Source organism: Macrobrachium rosenbergii, chromosome 21, assembly GCF_040412425.1.
Source record: "Macrobrachium rosenbergii isolate ZJJX-2024 chromosome 21, ASM4041242v1, whole genome shotgun sequence".
Lineage (NCBI taxonomy): Eukaryota > Metazoa > Arthropoda > Malacostraca > Decapoda > Palaemonidae > Macrobrachium > Macrobrachium rosenbergii.
The window spans coordinates 42,262,725-42,279,272 of record NC_089761.1 but is presented as its reverse complement, the minus strand read 5'-3'; positions in this window follow the sequence as shown (position 1 = coordinate 42,279,272).

Below are 16,548 nucleotides of genomic sequence, written 5' to 3'. Positions count from 1 at the left end.
ACAGGAAAACGGAAGGAAAAACAATTTCAAGCGGACAGACTAGCGAATGGAAAACGGGAAAATGACAGAAATACGACATGCCAGACAGACATACAGACAAACAGAAAATTAAAGAAAAAAGTGAGCATTACAGCATGGAAGGCATCCAGACATTAATTTATCCCCTGAAGTGTCCGACATTAATTTATCCCCTGAAGTGTCCAACGTTCCCACTGCGGGGACATGTTAAAAAACAATAAAGGAGATGAAGTAATGAAGAATTTTGGTTTTATTCTCGTCAAGTGAACCTAAAACAAATCAGTTCTGAGATATTCATGTATATACTCAAAGTCCTTCGTCATACGGATATTAAAGGGTTAAAACGCAAAAAGACAAACATATAACGTTAGAGAAGACACACAAGAAGACGGAAAGCTGAGGAAATATGTGTAGGTCATGTTAACGTGGGTGGGTATTTGAAGGGACGAGGGGTTCTTTTTAGGGGGGTGGGTGTTGGGGGACGCAGTCTCTCTTGGCTTCCAGTGTGGCAGGTAGATGATCACCTATGGGGTCGCCCAGCGGGCGTGCACTGTGTGGGTGGATGTGGCCCTTACCAGGGCTCGTGATCTCTCTCCTCACATGAGTATGCGTGGATGTATTTGAAAATATGTTCACGGGTTGAAGTATCCCTAAGAAAATCTTGTGAAGGGTCTACATTTTGTCATAAGCTAATTCCTCGACGTGCGCAGAACCCATTGGTATAATTTGTACACACACTAGCTTTGACGTGCGCAGAACCCATTGGTATAATTTGTACACACACTAGCTTTGACGTGCGCAGAAACCATTGGTATAATTTGTACACACACTAGCTTTGACGTGCGCAGAACCCATTGGTATAATTTATACGCACACTAACTTTATGATCCATCCTTTCCTTGGGAAATATATTTTCTTTTGTTTGAAACACTCTACATAAAGGATTCACAGATTAAAGTATGCCTAAGGAAATATTGTGAGGGTCTAAATTGTCATACGCTATTACTGTATCTCGACGTACGCAGAATCCGGTGTTATAATTTGAAAACACACTAGCGTTTCTTATCCATTCTTTCCTTGGGCAATACACTTTCCTTTGATTGAAGCACTTTACATAAAGAAGCCGAATATTTCTAAGGGAAGAACATGGACAGGTTGACAAGTATTATTCTGAATCCTAGATCTGATTAGAAGAAGCCCGAAGCTTTTATAGAGCATTGAATATTTAAAAAAAGACCTTTGAAGCCTTATATGAAAATACTTCCTCGAAGAAAATACAAGTTGTACTGAGGGTGCGTTTTGAAATTCATGTCCTAACAATAGTTTATTAATAACTGAGGATCGATAACTTACTCTGTAAACCAGATTGCTTTGTTTCAAGTTTTGGTAACTTCTCTCTCACCCTAACCCCGCCCCCTTTTTTTTTCAAGGACTGGGCTATGAATCAAAGTTCAAATCCCCTCGTTTATCCGTTAGAAACAGTTTATTTATGGATGAGCTGTTTCAGGGAAAGAAAAAGACTACAGGCACTGTCACATTCACCCTCAAGCGACTGCATAAAAGCTTCCATAGTATCACAGCTGCCTTCAGCACCTACACTGGACCATTATCAGGAGGTAGTAAATCATCCTTACACTGTGCCACTCACCTCAGTCTCGAAAATGCCCTAACGTCTCTTAACGTTTTCTTGGTGTTACGGCCACACCGTTTGAACACAGCATTACCCTGATCTGCTTCTCTTCTGTCTTCGTAAGACTTAGGTCCTAGCCCGCTTAAGCTAACTCTTTGGCCACAGCATCGTATTTTTGCATTTGGCAGTCTTTTAACCCGCCTTATTTGCTACACAGATAATTCATGTCAACAACTGTCACACTATTTCATTCACATATAACAACTTTACCTCACTTCCATGAGGATGTTGGTTCATCTTTCAGTCTATAGTAGATCTCGGTAATAATTATATTATAATAATAATCTAGAAAGAACACAATGGTTGGAATGCTTCTTAGAAAGTTTTGCTTACATCAAGGTACAGTAATGCAAAGTATGACCATCTCGCAAAGGGCGTGAGGTACGAAAGCGTATAGATGTTATGGTGATGGGGGGAGGGGGCGCTTGTCCTTGGGGATAGGCTGTTAGGAGAGGCGTAAGTAAGATTCTTATAACGAAAACACGTGCTGGGCATCGCTTAGGGTGGGGGTAGGGGTCACCCCAGGAGACCTCCATTATTGCCAACCTCCTATGGCACGGGGTCTTCCCTCTCCTGCTGTTATCTGTAATTTGATTAGGAGATGTAATCCTTCCCACTGTCGCTCTAGGGCTAGGGCTAGAGAGAGAGAGAGAGAGAGAGAGAGAGAGAGAGAGAGAGAGAGCACAAATGCAGGTAGGGGGTCATTTCAAAGCCGGGGGAATAAGTGGATGAGTGAGTGTAGAAGAGGAAGTAAATTGGTACACAGTGGAGGGAGAGAGTTAGGTTCTGGCTCTCCACTGGGAGGACAAAAGGAAAGCTGGAAGGAGATTATTAATGTTCATACAATGTAGAATAAAAGGGCAGGAACAGAGAGAGCGAAGGGAATAACCAGAACACAATTTTGGTTCTTCAGATTTGTGGGTTATATTAGCCAGTAATCTTTAATTGTTGGATGGCTATCGACAGTACTCAGTTGCAGTTATTTACATTATCTTACTTTGCAGAACATTCCCATGCTGATTAGTATCTTAGCATACAATAAGATTAAGAACTATTTCTCAGACTCTGAATTGCTATTTTTTTAAATTCAAAGGTCTTTGTACATTGTTCGAGAGTTAAGAATGCGTTTTTCGTTGGATATCAGTTCTTCTTCAGTGGAAATGATTTAGATCGTCGTTCCTAGAAGACTTATACATCGGTGAGATTTTTAACCTTGATAAGGAGGACAATATTAATTACAATATTATACTCGTAGTTCATAGAGCAATTCTTTGGTCGTCTCAGAAGTATATCCTTACGGGTAGATCTGAATTTAGTGACCTCATAAGCTAATCAGTATTTGCAATGGATACAAGTTGGTGTAGTTTAAAATGTTATTCAAATCTGCATGTATAATCTGCTAGCCTAAAGTTCATAGCAACTGTGTACTGTCATCCTTACATCAACGGGAGCCACTGCTGCTATGTTTATTTAAATATACATTTCATTAAGTGTTACTGCTTCCATCTTCAGCTGTCTTCTAATATACTTTTGAGCAGCCACTCAAAATACTCCCTTGACCTGAAAGAAGTACTCTCAACTTTCTATATAATTATTTCATGATCATCTTTTACCTTGGAACCAGAGTGCTCATTAATTTAATGTTTCTCCTTACATCTACTTACTCTATATTACGAAATGTCTCCATTTGCCTTTTTTCATGTTTTTTTTCTCTCTCTCTCTGGTTTCCTCGTTCTTTCGCGCTTGTTCTCAGTTATTTGTCTTTCTATTATCGTACAACTGCAGTTTAGACACCAGCATCTCTCGCATTACAACTTCAGTGTCTACTTGTTTGTTATCTTCCTTGTTCGTTTCAATCCACTTATTGTTTTGATGTCCAAAGTTCATGCTCCGGAAACTTTTAAAATTCCACATTCCCTTTTACCTCATCTGTAGAATCAACCCTTTCCCATAATCATAAACCCTATATACTGGGTTCAGTTAAATCTACAGTTGTAATGGATTCTGTGTCACTTGAGTAACTTTTGTCCGTTTCCAAAATATTTATACCCATTCTTGTTTATATTGTTCCAGTCTTTAAGTAATTCTTCCACGTGCCCCCATCTACCTCATGATTAAACAAGTATGTGTTCGAATTATTATCTTATCGATAATGCCATACCTTTCCATTTATAAATAATACCACCTTCATAAGATTTCTGCCTCTCAATACTCTGCCTCGCATTCCATTCTACCTGCAAATTTAGATCAGTAATAGTATTGTGTCGTACCAGTGACACTCACTCCTTCACTTTCAATCTCCCAACCCCTCTACTTCCACATCCGTAGGTGACAAAACACATGGTATTTTAACAAGTGAGGTGAGGAGGTTTTTGTTTCATTCTGAACAATACTGTATACTATGAAAATTACGTGTGACTGCGTTCTCGCTTAAAATTTTAATATCCGTGTGGTATCTTTCACCATTGCATACGGACATGAACTGAAATAAAATGTACTTTATTATTATTATTATTATTATTATTATTATTATTATTATTATTATTATTATTATTATTATTATTTCCCATCTTGCTGATACCAGGATTATCTTGTTGTGCATGTTGCAAGGTTCAGCGTTATCCCGTATCAGTTTGCGCATGTGTTTGCTTGTTTTGCATTTACGAAAATTATAAATTATATTTTAGAACGAAACCTGCATAAAGATGTGGTAGACATTTTCTCCCTCCTACCAGCATCTTCTGGACGACTTTCAATAAAGTGCTCCCGAAGAAGCCTACTGGATGATAAGCCGTCGACCAAATTTATATATATATATATATATATATATATATATATATATATATATATATATATATATAGTATATTATATATATATATATATATATATATATATATATATATATATATATATATATATATATATATATATATATATATGTATATATATATATATATATATATATATATATATATATATATATATATATGTGTGTGTGTGTGTGTGTGTGTGTGTGTGTGTGTGTGTGTGTGTGTATGTGTGTGTGTGTGCGCTGTTTGAGCATGACCTTTTTCGTAGATCTCCCATATCTGATAATTCTTTGTTCATTTTCTCTGCAATGTTATTTCCTGTTTTTATTAATCAATTTTTTTTTATAACGGCCGCGCAAGCCTTCATAAACGATAGTAGTTTTACCGTATTTTAGGCTCGAATTAGCATTGCTATTATTATCATGAGGCAATAGCTGAAACAGCTGTTTACAGGAGATAATAAATTTTCGCATTATTCTCCCGAAGTTTGGAGAACTATTTGTCTAGAATTACTGACGCCACAGGCGATTAACATCCAGAGCGAACAATATAAATAAAAAAAAATTATATATATACAGTATGTATATATGTATATATATATATATATATATATATATATATATATATATATATATATATATATATATATATATATATAGTATGTGTAAGAAAAATTCTGAAAGCGATCAACGGAAAACATGGAAAGATTTGGTAAAACGAGCACACGACCAAACCTTAGCCTGAGCACCACTTACTCGGCTTATCCCCAGGGGACGCCCCACGCACCCAAGAGCTTTCACAACACCGCAAGAGAAAACTGTGACAAATTCCCGCACAAAAAAAGAGGAAGAAGCAGCTTCTGATATAGCCATTTCACTCCTACATCCCTTCCGAGGAGTATATAAGAGACCCCATTCAGAGACCTCCTCGAGAATATCAACAATGTCACCCTGCGAGGAATCCCCAGGGCATCGGTTTATCCCCGGAGTGACACCGCAAGGCCCCCCTTTGCAGTCACCGTCGGGTATCGCACCTTCTTTAAGACTTTAAAAATTTCGTAGCTAACACGATTATAAGAGGCTCGTCAAACGCAGCCGGAATCTTTTACGTAACTTGTGCACCATAAAATCAAGTTGCTGACTTTTACACTAAGCACAATGATTCGGAATCCCTGTATATATCCCCTCCATTTATAACAATTATTTACAATTATTATTTACAGTCTTGGCCTCAGGCCAAACCACCAAATGTCAGTGATTTCAGAGCGCGCTCTTGGGGGGCTGCACCCCCTATCATCTCCTATCTGGATCCCCCTCAGGTGCCAAGTTGTTCCCCAGTTGGATTCCTTTGGACCCCCAGTTGGACTTTGGTTTGGCTTCGGTTGGACCTCCTCCTCGATTCCCCTATGGAACTCTGTTGGAACGCCCAGTTGGATCCCGGCTCCATGCCCTTGGTGAAGACTCGATTTGAACCCCCGTGAGTTAGACCTCCTAGTTGAAACCTCAAGAGGACCCCCATTGTAAAAACATCAACAGTGACAACGATGTGTAACCAAAAAGGGGGTTGATAAGCCCCCCCAAGGGGAGGCGCCAGAAGCGTTTCGACCGGGTAGTGGCCGCAGGGTATTGACAAGTCATTGCTACTCCATAAAGGAAGACAATATAGGAGTGAAAATATTGTTCTGGATGAGAGAAGAACATTATTTTTTCTGAATTATTTCTAAATTAGTAGTCATTTGGTAGTACTGCAGTATCTGTATTTCTTTCCTTATTTGCACGTCACTTTTTTATGAACCTTATTTATTAGGTATTTTGAGGCGTGGGCAAGATATAACTTAGGATTACAAAGGAGTCTAGTGGAATGATCATTGCGAGTTATTGGCGAACATAATCACGTAGCGAACTATAATTAGTGGTATTGATAATTGTATCCCAAAGATTATTTGTTGCATATCATGGCAATGACAATTATATCCTTATACCGAGATGGCTAAGGGAAGTATTTACTCATATTCTCATCCTTTTAAGCGTTCCGCGCTGCCGTCAAAGAAAAGGAATAATATAAGGGACACAGTGTTAATTAGATACCTTTAAAGTGATTATGAAGAAGTAAATTGAGAAAATAACTATTTCAATTTCATAGATAGTGATTCTTTGTGTTACAATTCCAGTAGTGTGGTTCCAGACAACCTGTAGGTGTATTTTATGTTAATTCAAATAATGTCAGATATGCGTAGGTATTTATGAAGGATGTATGCATAGTAAGAAAAACTCCCTTTACTCATTCACATACGTGCCATTTGCGTAATCCAGTAATCCTAGGACTGCACGATTTTATGGCTGTTTTATTCCTGTATTGCCCAGCTTTGAAAGTCTCTAAGTCAGTTTGCCCTGTCGTGTTAAAAAACCTATTCTGTTAAAAAGAAAATAAGGTGTTTGTAATCGTAGGTTTTTTTTTTTTTTTTTTTTTTTTTTTTTTGAGTTGACGGTAAATACCCCCAACCGAATCTTGAGACTAATCGTGATTGGTTGAAGCTCGTGCTGCTTACCACTCGCCAGAGAACACAGTTACAGACCAATCAGAAACAAGATAGAAGCTGCAGTGATATCAGCTGCGTATATTTACCGTCAGCTCCGAAAAACAGGCTATACTTTAAGGGTTAGGCGACGCTTTATTTCTACAATTTTTCTGCCTTTCTTTGGAGCCGAACCAGGTAAAGACATTGGGATGCCTGCCTAGTGGCCCCCTACATTAACAAGAAAAAATTATGTCAGGTAACACTGACTTTTATTCACGTGTATTATTAGTTGCTAATGTTTTGTGAATGATTTAAGTGATTGTCCTTAATTTGTTATTTGAAAAGCTAATAAGACATTCATACGGCATTTGGTAGAGAATAAAGTTCTAGATTAAATGAACAAAATAAAATGAAAATTATGTGAAGAGTAAAGTGAATGTACGAAGGCAGCCCCATCTCTGGGATTGCTTACATTTTATCACTATTATAAGTTAGAGTAAAAGAATTTATGCATAAAGTAAACTGAAATAACTGGAAAACTATTGAGAATGTCGGTATTATTGGAAAAATGAGAGCACGACGAGCTATTGATGCATACTTTACTGTTTAGGTATAGAATAATCTTTTACCAAAGAAGTTGTGGGCAAAAAGAGATTTAATTTTTATTCTCCCACCCACAATTTTTTTTTTTTTTTTTAAGATTTCTGGGTAACCTTGTCACTCTTCTTAGATATATATTAACTTTTCTAAATGAATGGGAGCTCGTCACGTATCAAGCTGTCATAATGGTGATTTTGGTACCCCCCTTATTCTTTCGCAAACACACAAAATACAGTAGGAAATCTCTCTCTCTCTCTCTCTCTCTCTCTCTCTCTCTCTCTCTCTCTCTCTCTCTCTCTCTCTCTCTCTCTCTCTCTCTCTGAGACCTACGAAGGAAGGAGGGTTGGTGGCATAAATATACTCCAGTTGGCTTGCTTAAGAAAATCTAAACTGATTATTAAGCAGAGTATGAAGTTAGTTTTACAAAATTCATGTAATGATCAAGGTTGCAGCATTTTGGGCTAGTCAATTCTTAATTTTTTTCTTTCCCCCTTCTAATTTCCTCTGTCATTCAGCAATTTTTCTAGAGTTCGTTCCGTGTGACACTACCCGTTTCCTCTACGTATTTTCTCTTAATTACAACATTCCCGAGATGACTAAATGACCCTATACTCTCCCATCACCTAATGACCCGTTAACAATGACATCATTTTCATATTACGAGGTCCCTAACGATTCGTCTTCGGTTATCGGGAACCGTTCGCTGTGCACAAAAGTTCGAGAGATGTTTTTGCGGCTCGGTCCCTTCGACGTCAATTAGCCCTATTGACGAGACGAGGCGGAATCGTTCTCTCGTAATAATGGTGTTTTCTTACGTCCTGTGGGGGAGGCTTTCTTCTCTTTATTGGCTGTCTGTCTTCCTGCTGCAGGCCTTTCTTGTCGTTAGTTTGTCTGTTCCTGGGACTCAGCCGTTGTATGTCTTGAGCACTTGGTGTATAATTATTTATTATTTTTTTTGACAGTGAGGTGTGTTGGCGTGTATGTATATATTATATATATATATATATATATATATATATATATATATATATATATATATATATATATATATATATATAATTGTACATATATATTTATATACATACGTACATACAGTACATACTTCCATACACGTATGTATGTATGTATGTATATATATATACATATATATAAATATATAATATATATATATATATATATATATATATATATATATATATATATATATATATATTTATATTTAACTCAGTTATTTTAAACTTCTGTTTTCTAACAAGAAAAGACTCACCTTCTACTATAATACATTTGAATTATAGTATGACAGATGGACAAACTGAGTCTAGACTACTGATCTGACTTAACAAGCTAAACTGAGCGTCATCTTCAAATAGCGGACTATTACACGGTATTTGTTGCATTTAAACTCATTTTCAAAAAGATAATCATCTTCTTCATAATTTCTTACAAATGACTTCAAAAATATCTTTGTTAATGAGGTGAAGTCTTTTGTAAGAAATTATGAAGAGTAGGATGATTATCTCAACCATTTTGACGTGGAAATGAGTTTAAATGCAACAAATACCGTGTAATAGTCCGCTATTTGAAGATGACGCTATTTACCATCAGTTTAGCACTAAAGCGTAAGTCATTATCAGTAGTCTAGACTCAGTTTGTCCGTCTGTCAGTACTGTAATTTTAGTATGTGTGGTGATAGAAACTTCAAACGTCTCCAGTTTTACTGTCTGGGACATCTACTAACAAACTTGTCTGTCTACCTCTCAGGCTTTCCCTATGTATATTTGTCTGTTTGCCAAGATTAAAGTTTTGGAAAGCAATATCTTTTAGCATTTTTGAATCTCAAGACTCGAAACTTATAGTCTCTATCAAAATCTATATTGGTCTCCATATCAATTACGGGCAGCTGATTAAGATTCAAAATTTAATGTAGCGGATGTAAGTGTTTAGGTTAAAGTCATAGAGTAAAGGTCAAAGGTCAAACGTGACTTTAACCTTGATCATAACTTTTGAACTATACGATATAGATTTCATAGTCGGCGTGCATACTTCGCTGATGAAGTCGATGTTTTCGCAAGCACCTCTTGTTAGTTTTCTGTAAAAGAAAACTATTGTGCCGGCTTTGTCTGTCCGTCCGCAGTTTTTCTGTCCGCATTTTGTCTGTCCGCCCTCCAGTCATCAATTGCAGCCCTCTAGCCTCAGTAGTTTTTATTTTATTTAATGTTAAAGTTAGCAATAATCGTGCCTCTGGCAACGCAACAACACAGACCACCACCGTCGGCTGAGAGTTTCATGGATCGCGGCTCGTACAGCATTATACCGAGACCACCGAAAGATAGATCTGTTTTTGGTGGTCTTGATTGTACGATGTAGCGGCCGTACAGAAAACTCAATTGCGCCGAAGAAACTTCGGCGCATTTTTTACCTTTTTTCTTTAACGATAAGATGTAAGACTTTCTTATAAATTTGTTTGCAATGTACACTAGATATACGGGAGTAAAAATTGTTCTAGAACACTGGCATTCGAAAATCTCGTATATCTAAATTTTTTTATTGTATTGTTTTTACATTGTCTCCCTCTGTATATGGCCCTGAGCTGAAATGAAGGATATTATTATTATTATTATTATTATTATTATTATTATTATTATTATTATTATTATTATTATTATAGAATAAACGAATGAAAGGTACTGAATGTTAATGTTTGATGTTAGTTACATCGCGGAATTTAAAAAATAATCGTGTTAGAGAAATGTATTAAGAATCTATTGCCCATTTCACCAGAAAATACATCGAAATATATTTTCATAAATTCATGGCACCTAATTGCTTGATACCACCTGTTCCCCGAAGTGGTAATCAGTACAGGTTATGTAGTATTCGTTACCGCAATGCATGTCAGACGACTGTTGCTGAGCTGAATTGTATGCTCTTTTCTTTTATTGTTTATTGGAAATCTTGCTCTTAATCCTGCTTCACCTGTGGAAATAAGTGATAAAATAATTAATCAATAATTAAGTCACAGTAAAGGAAATCATAATGCTCTCTCTCTCTCTCTCTCTCTCTCTCTCTCTCTCTCTCTCTCTCTCTCTCTCTCTCTCTCTCTGTGGAAACAAGATGTTATCCGCCTGATCCTCACAATGAACTCTTCGGAAGTTGGCAGTGAATAACCCTAGTATTAATCGAAAGAAATTTGTCACCAGAGTCGACTATGAAAGGACCATGCCTTTTTTGGTGTTTAACTCTGTAAATATAAGAATCATATTCGTTTAACTCGGTAAATATAAGAATCATATTCGTTTAAATCGGTAAATATAAGAATCATATTCGTTTAATGACGACCTGCAAAGATATCAGGCGAAAGAACCCGCTTAAGAAAACCGAAACTCTTCGTGGGACAATTTATATCCTGTATATCCGCTTGACATATAAATATATTTGTCCTATATGTTCCTAATTCTTTTTATTATTGCTCAGTTGCATCATACGCATCTGTAGTGCTAAGATCTCATTAGCGGGTATTTAGCTCGACCAGTCTGTCCTTAAATTGGAAACGTAAGTAATGTCCTGACTCCAAAATTATAATAATTTTTGACCTCCCTGAACTCCGCCCTGACCAAATAGAGGAGAATAAGGGCGTGGCCTATATTGTGGCTTGGTGCACCACTAAACTAATGGTGATTAAGGCCAATGTTTTATTTAAATTTGATGACAGTAATATCTTCCTCTATTTATTTATTTGTTTGCGTTTTCTTTATGTGTTAATGATCACTGTAGTACCTACTGGTGCGCGAGTGTGTGCGCGTGTATATACTGTATATTATATATATATATATATATATATATATATATATATATATATATATATATATATATATATATATATATATATACACACATAAATGTGTGCTCCTGTGTTTTCGTATCTTGGTCATCTTTGGATTTTGCTTTACATAAGGGTATCCTATTATGTGGAACCTTGCTGTGTAAGTTCATGACCTTTTGACCTGTTCCATAACAGTATATGCTCAGGTAGGCGAAAGATTCTGTGTATTTAAAGAAAATGTACTTCACTGAAACAATTATAGATTTTTGTTCTCAAGGAACTTTAATCACGTGTTTGCGATTCCTGACGTATAGATGATAAATGATGACAGAGAAAGGTCTTGCCCTTGAATTTTAAGTATTTACCAAAAACTTCTAGTGTGTCGTATCCCACTTATTCGAAGTTACTTCGGTTGTGCTTTGGACAAAATTGTACATCTCCGTGTATTACATCTGCAGATACAAAACACATTCGCTCCTTCTCTACCTTGCTGAGAAATTTGACAGTCAGAGGCTGTAAGGGTTGATGGTCTGTACATCCTTCCTTGTGTAATTCGATTCTCGATAATTGTAGCTCTGGCGAGGAGATAAACTAAACTCCTTATCTCATCACTGGAGATTTACCTCCTCACATTTCGAGATATCCTAACTCAGCCTTTATGTATGGGGTGTGCTAAGATCGATATAATGGATGACTGCCCGAGCTAATCTCCATGTTACGCAAATGGCCTCCTTGAAGAATGGCGACATTAGGTTCATATTATCCCTTTCTGTGCCACGGCAGTGGTAGATACAGTCCCATGTCCATATAAACAACCGGAGGTTAGCCATTGTGGCTAGCAATCGCCTGTGTGACTATATCTCTCGCTATAAAGTCTCTCAGATGGCTAGCCAATAGGGCTCACATTACTGCCGCCCCGGCCCCGGCAAATGACCCTTGCGGATGGCGGGCGTTGGGGCGATAGTGGCCTCCTCTTCTTTTGCTTTAGGCCGCGTGACAGATCGCTGTGAATAAAAGCCGTCATTTATTAAGATTATCACTCGGGGTAAAGCAGGTCTCTCTTTCTCTTTCTCTCTGCGTGCCTCTCTCTCGTCCCCACTCCTCCGGAGCCCAGCCCACCTTTCGTATTATGGGGTTTTACGGCTCCTATTGTGATTGTAATGGCCAATGACAAATTCGGGCTTTGAGGATGGACAACCTATGTCGAGTAGATTTATCTATAAAAGGTGTTATCGCGCTCTGTTACTATTAATCAACATAATTGCCAAAGTTATCGAGGGCCGATCTGAAGATCCGAGCCGGTGTTCGGTTTCTGGCAGTGGCTTCATCTTCCCATGGATTTTTTCTCTCCAGGGAAGACTTGACCTTGAATTTTCTGATCAGTGCAGTCATTCAGGATTTCCACTTCGCGAGCACTCTATCAGTATATTTTGTATTCTTTATGCGGAATAAATGGTGTCTTCATCTTAAATGAGCAGTTTACTGACTGACGTTCCAAAGATACCCAGAATATGAATGAAGACGAGGTCACTTTAACATTAACCTTTTAAAGCAGCAGTGATACTGCTAATCGGGAATGCATATATCGCTGTTGAGATTGCGATCCCGCAGGATAAATTAGCGATTTATCGCTTACAAGCCAAGGCGGCGATAACTCAGAAACCCCTCCTAAATCAAGAACGTATCTGGAACTGTACATTCCGAGTCTGTGAACGAAGGGATTGGAACACGAGAAGGCGGCTATAAATGAAACACTTTATATTCGGGACGAGGAACATGTGAGCTTCGGTGAGTCTGCGCATCAAATGAGTTCCGACATTTTTATAGGAGTCAAGTACAGAGTTCAGCGCTGTTGATGTTGTCGTAAGCATTATGGAGATTACCTTTTATTCCTCAAGTTGTGGTCGTCGGCCGCCAGAGGGCCGGTGCTTGGCGGGTACTTTTGCTCGGGAGAGATCACAGGAGGCGGGAATTCTAGAATTTGAATGGGTGGCGAAAGGGGATCCGATTATGGTGATTGTATAGAGGAGTATTGATCGGTTTTTACCTGATTATCTAATGATGAGGATATCTTCCTTGGGAGCAAGCTGAACGGTGAATAGCTTGCGTAACTTTTCTCTATAACAGTGTGCTTTTATTTCAAGAGGAGAAGAACAGAATGGAGATAATTAAGGGACAAAAAATGTACAGTTACATTAACAAGTAAATACATTAATATATGGAAAAAGGTTTCCAGAGTATAACTCCAATCAGAACAGGATTTTATTTAGAAAAAAACAAGAATTTTGCAACAGCAGTGTAGGCTGGTTGGTTTAAATTAAGCTAACTTACATGAACAGGGTACTCTCGCCGCAAGTATGTTAAGATTTGAAAGGGATTAGGAGACCTGGTGAGGCCTTCCATAATACGCAACCAGCAGAGACAACATTATTCTTTACAGAGTTTCATTGAAATGACGTTTTGAAGGTCGAAGGGTTTTGACGTTGGGTTCAAGCATATTTCGATCGACAACTGTACAACTTTTCACGAAGTGTGTCGTTAGATAGTTTACTGCTCGATGTTGCAAGCATTATCATCCAAACGAGTATTATTTTAGATAAACTTTTGAAGCAAAGTAAACTGATATTGTTGTACTTACTGTTGGTGAAGAGTAAGATTTTAGCCTATTTACTCCTAGTTGGCTTTCCTGCCTGCTAAGGTCTGCTACAAGTTTCTTACAAGTAAGAAGGCTGCCAGCTGGGGAGTATTTTTAATTCAAATAGAAAATAATCCTTACGTAGATTTAAAAAACATTGAGAGCCAAAAATGAGAGAAGAAATTAAGTATATATTCAGAGAATTAGATAGCGTTACTGTACCCAAATTAAATGCATTTGCTGTTCGTAAATTAGATATAATTAGATAAATATTTTTTCCCTAAATTAGACAGTTTTATGTTTTATGTTTTCTAATGAAATAATTTTATTGTAGCAAACTGGAAGGATTTAGTAGACTGTCGTTCTTGCCACCCGTAAAAAGGTACTGTACTTGATAATGCTTAATTTTCAGTAACAATATACAGAAGACTAGGATAAACCAAGTCAGGGTGTCTTCAATCCTTGAGAAATATCTAAAACAAGATGAAAGATTCGTGACGTTCAGTGGACATTAAGGAATTGTAAAGAAAATGAATGTTCGTAAAAAAAAAAATTCACTTGACCTTTTATAAAATGAAGTTCTGCAAAATCTGTCAATTAATTTCGTTAGTAATTAGATAACGAACAGAGAGAGAGAGAGAAAGAGAGTAGCCAAAAGAGAAAAATTAGGATGGCAAAAATTAATCAGTGAGGAGAAACAATAAAGAGACTTGAGGTGTAGGAAAAACAAGATTACTGAGCAGAATGGACAATGAATATGAAATGGGGAAAAATTAGTGATAGATAAAAATGGAATAATAAGAGTTTGATAAAGGAAATGTTAGCTAGCAAGCAGTTATAAAATGAACTTTGACTACTAAGTACTAAATATTAAATTAGAAAACAAACATTAATTTTGAAAAATGGCCAGTAAGAAAATATTACACTGAAGAAATTTGACCAGAAACCAATGCTAAACAAAAGACAGTTGACTAATGAACAAACATTGTCTGGGGGGAAAACTAAAATATATATATATATATATATATATATATATATATATATATATATATATATATATATATATATATATATATATATGCGTGTGTGTAAAGGAAAAGGTGGCGCTCAACGATTAAGGAAGACCCAGGATTTCCACTTCAAGGAATCAAGCCACTTAGATCCCGGGAAAACGGAAGTAGAAAAGACTTCCAAAGTCTGACAGCAGATGGAAAGAAAAAAATCACCTTACGTACAATCTCCCCATGAATGCGGATGCAGACTGCGAGAGAGAGGGAGAGAGAGAGAGAGAGAGAGAAACGGGAAGAAGATATAATCACTGAATGGGGTTGTAAAAGAACCCTGTCTTATTAGGCAGAAGGGGAGAGAAGTAAGAAGCACGGCGGAGATCGTTTACAATTACGTAAATTCATGCTACGTTCTCCGGGTAATTTTCGAACTGGTTTGATGGTTCCTTCTTAAGAGGAACTAGACGTCATAAACACCACTGTAACATTAGCTCTCTCTCTCTCTCTCTCTCTCTCTCTCTCTCTCTCTCTCTCTCTCTCTCTGTGTTTGTACGTTTCTTACCATCTATATTTTTGCTAGTCGTCATAAACACCAGTGTAACGTTAACTCACTCTCTCTCTCTCTCTCTCTCTCTCTCTCTCTCTCTCTCTCTCTCTCTCTGTAATTGTATGTACCTTTCTTACGATTTATATTTTGCTAGTCATAAACACCAGTGTAACATTAAGCCTCTCTCTCTCTCTCTCTCTCTCTCTCTCTCTCTCTCTCTCTCTCTCTCTCTCTCTCTCTCTCTCTCTCTCTCTGTAATTGTATGTACCTTTCTTACTATTTATATTTTGCTAGTCATAAACACCAGTGTAACATGCCCCCCCCTCTCTCTCTCTCTCTCTCTCTCTCTCTCTCTCTCTCTCTCTCTCTCTCTCTCTCTCTCTGTAATTGTAAATTTCTTACTATTTATATTTTGCTAGTCATAAAAGCCAGTGCAACATTAATTCTCTCTCTCTCTCTCTCTCTCTCTCTCTCTCTCTCTCTCTCTCTCTCTCTCTCTCTATTTGTACCTTTCTTACTTTTTAAGTTCTTGTAAATTTATCTTTGCTTATAGTACCAGATATATTTTAACAAATAAGCACCTGAATGTTAGTAATAAATTACCAACTGAATAGTAGTGAAGAAATAAATACTTTTGGTAATCGAAAATTACTGTAGTAAAACTTGCTAGTTCCTGAAGTAATTTATTTTAATTAGTTATTTTGTTCGCTTATAACACTTGCACGTCTTACTGCTTCTGAAGATTCCAAAGGAAAATTTATCTAGTTCTTGAATAATTTCATTAGATATAATTAGTTATTTTCTATTCATCTATCTAACATTTTGTATATATCTATATATATATATTTTATAATATTACCAAAGGAAAATATATTTTATGTATATACATGCTCAGTATA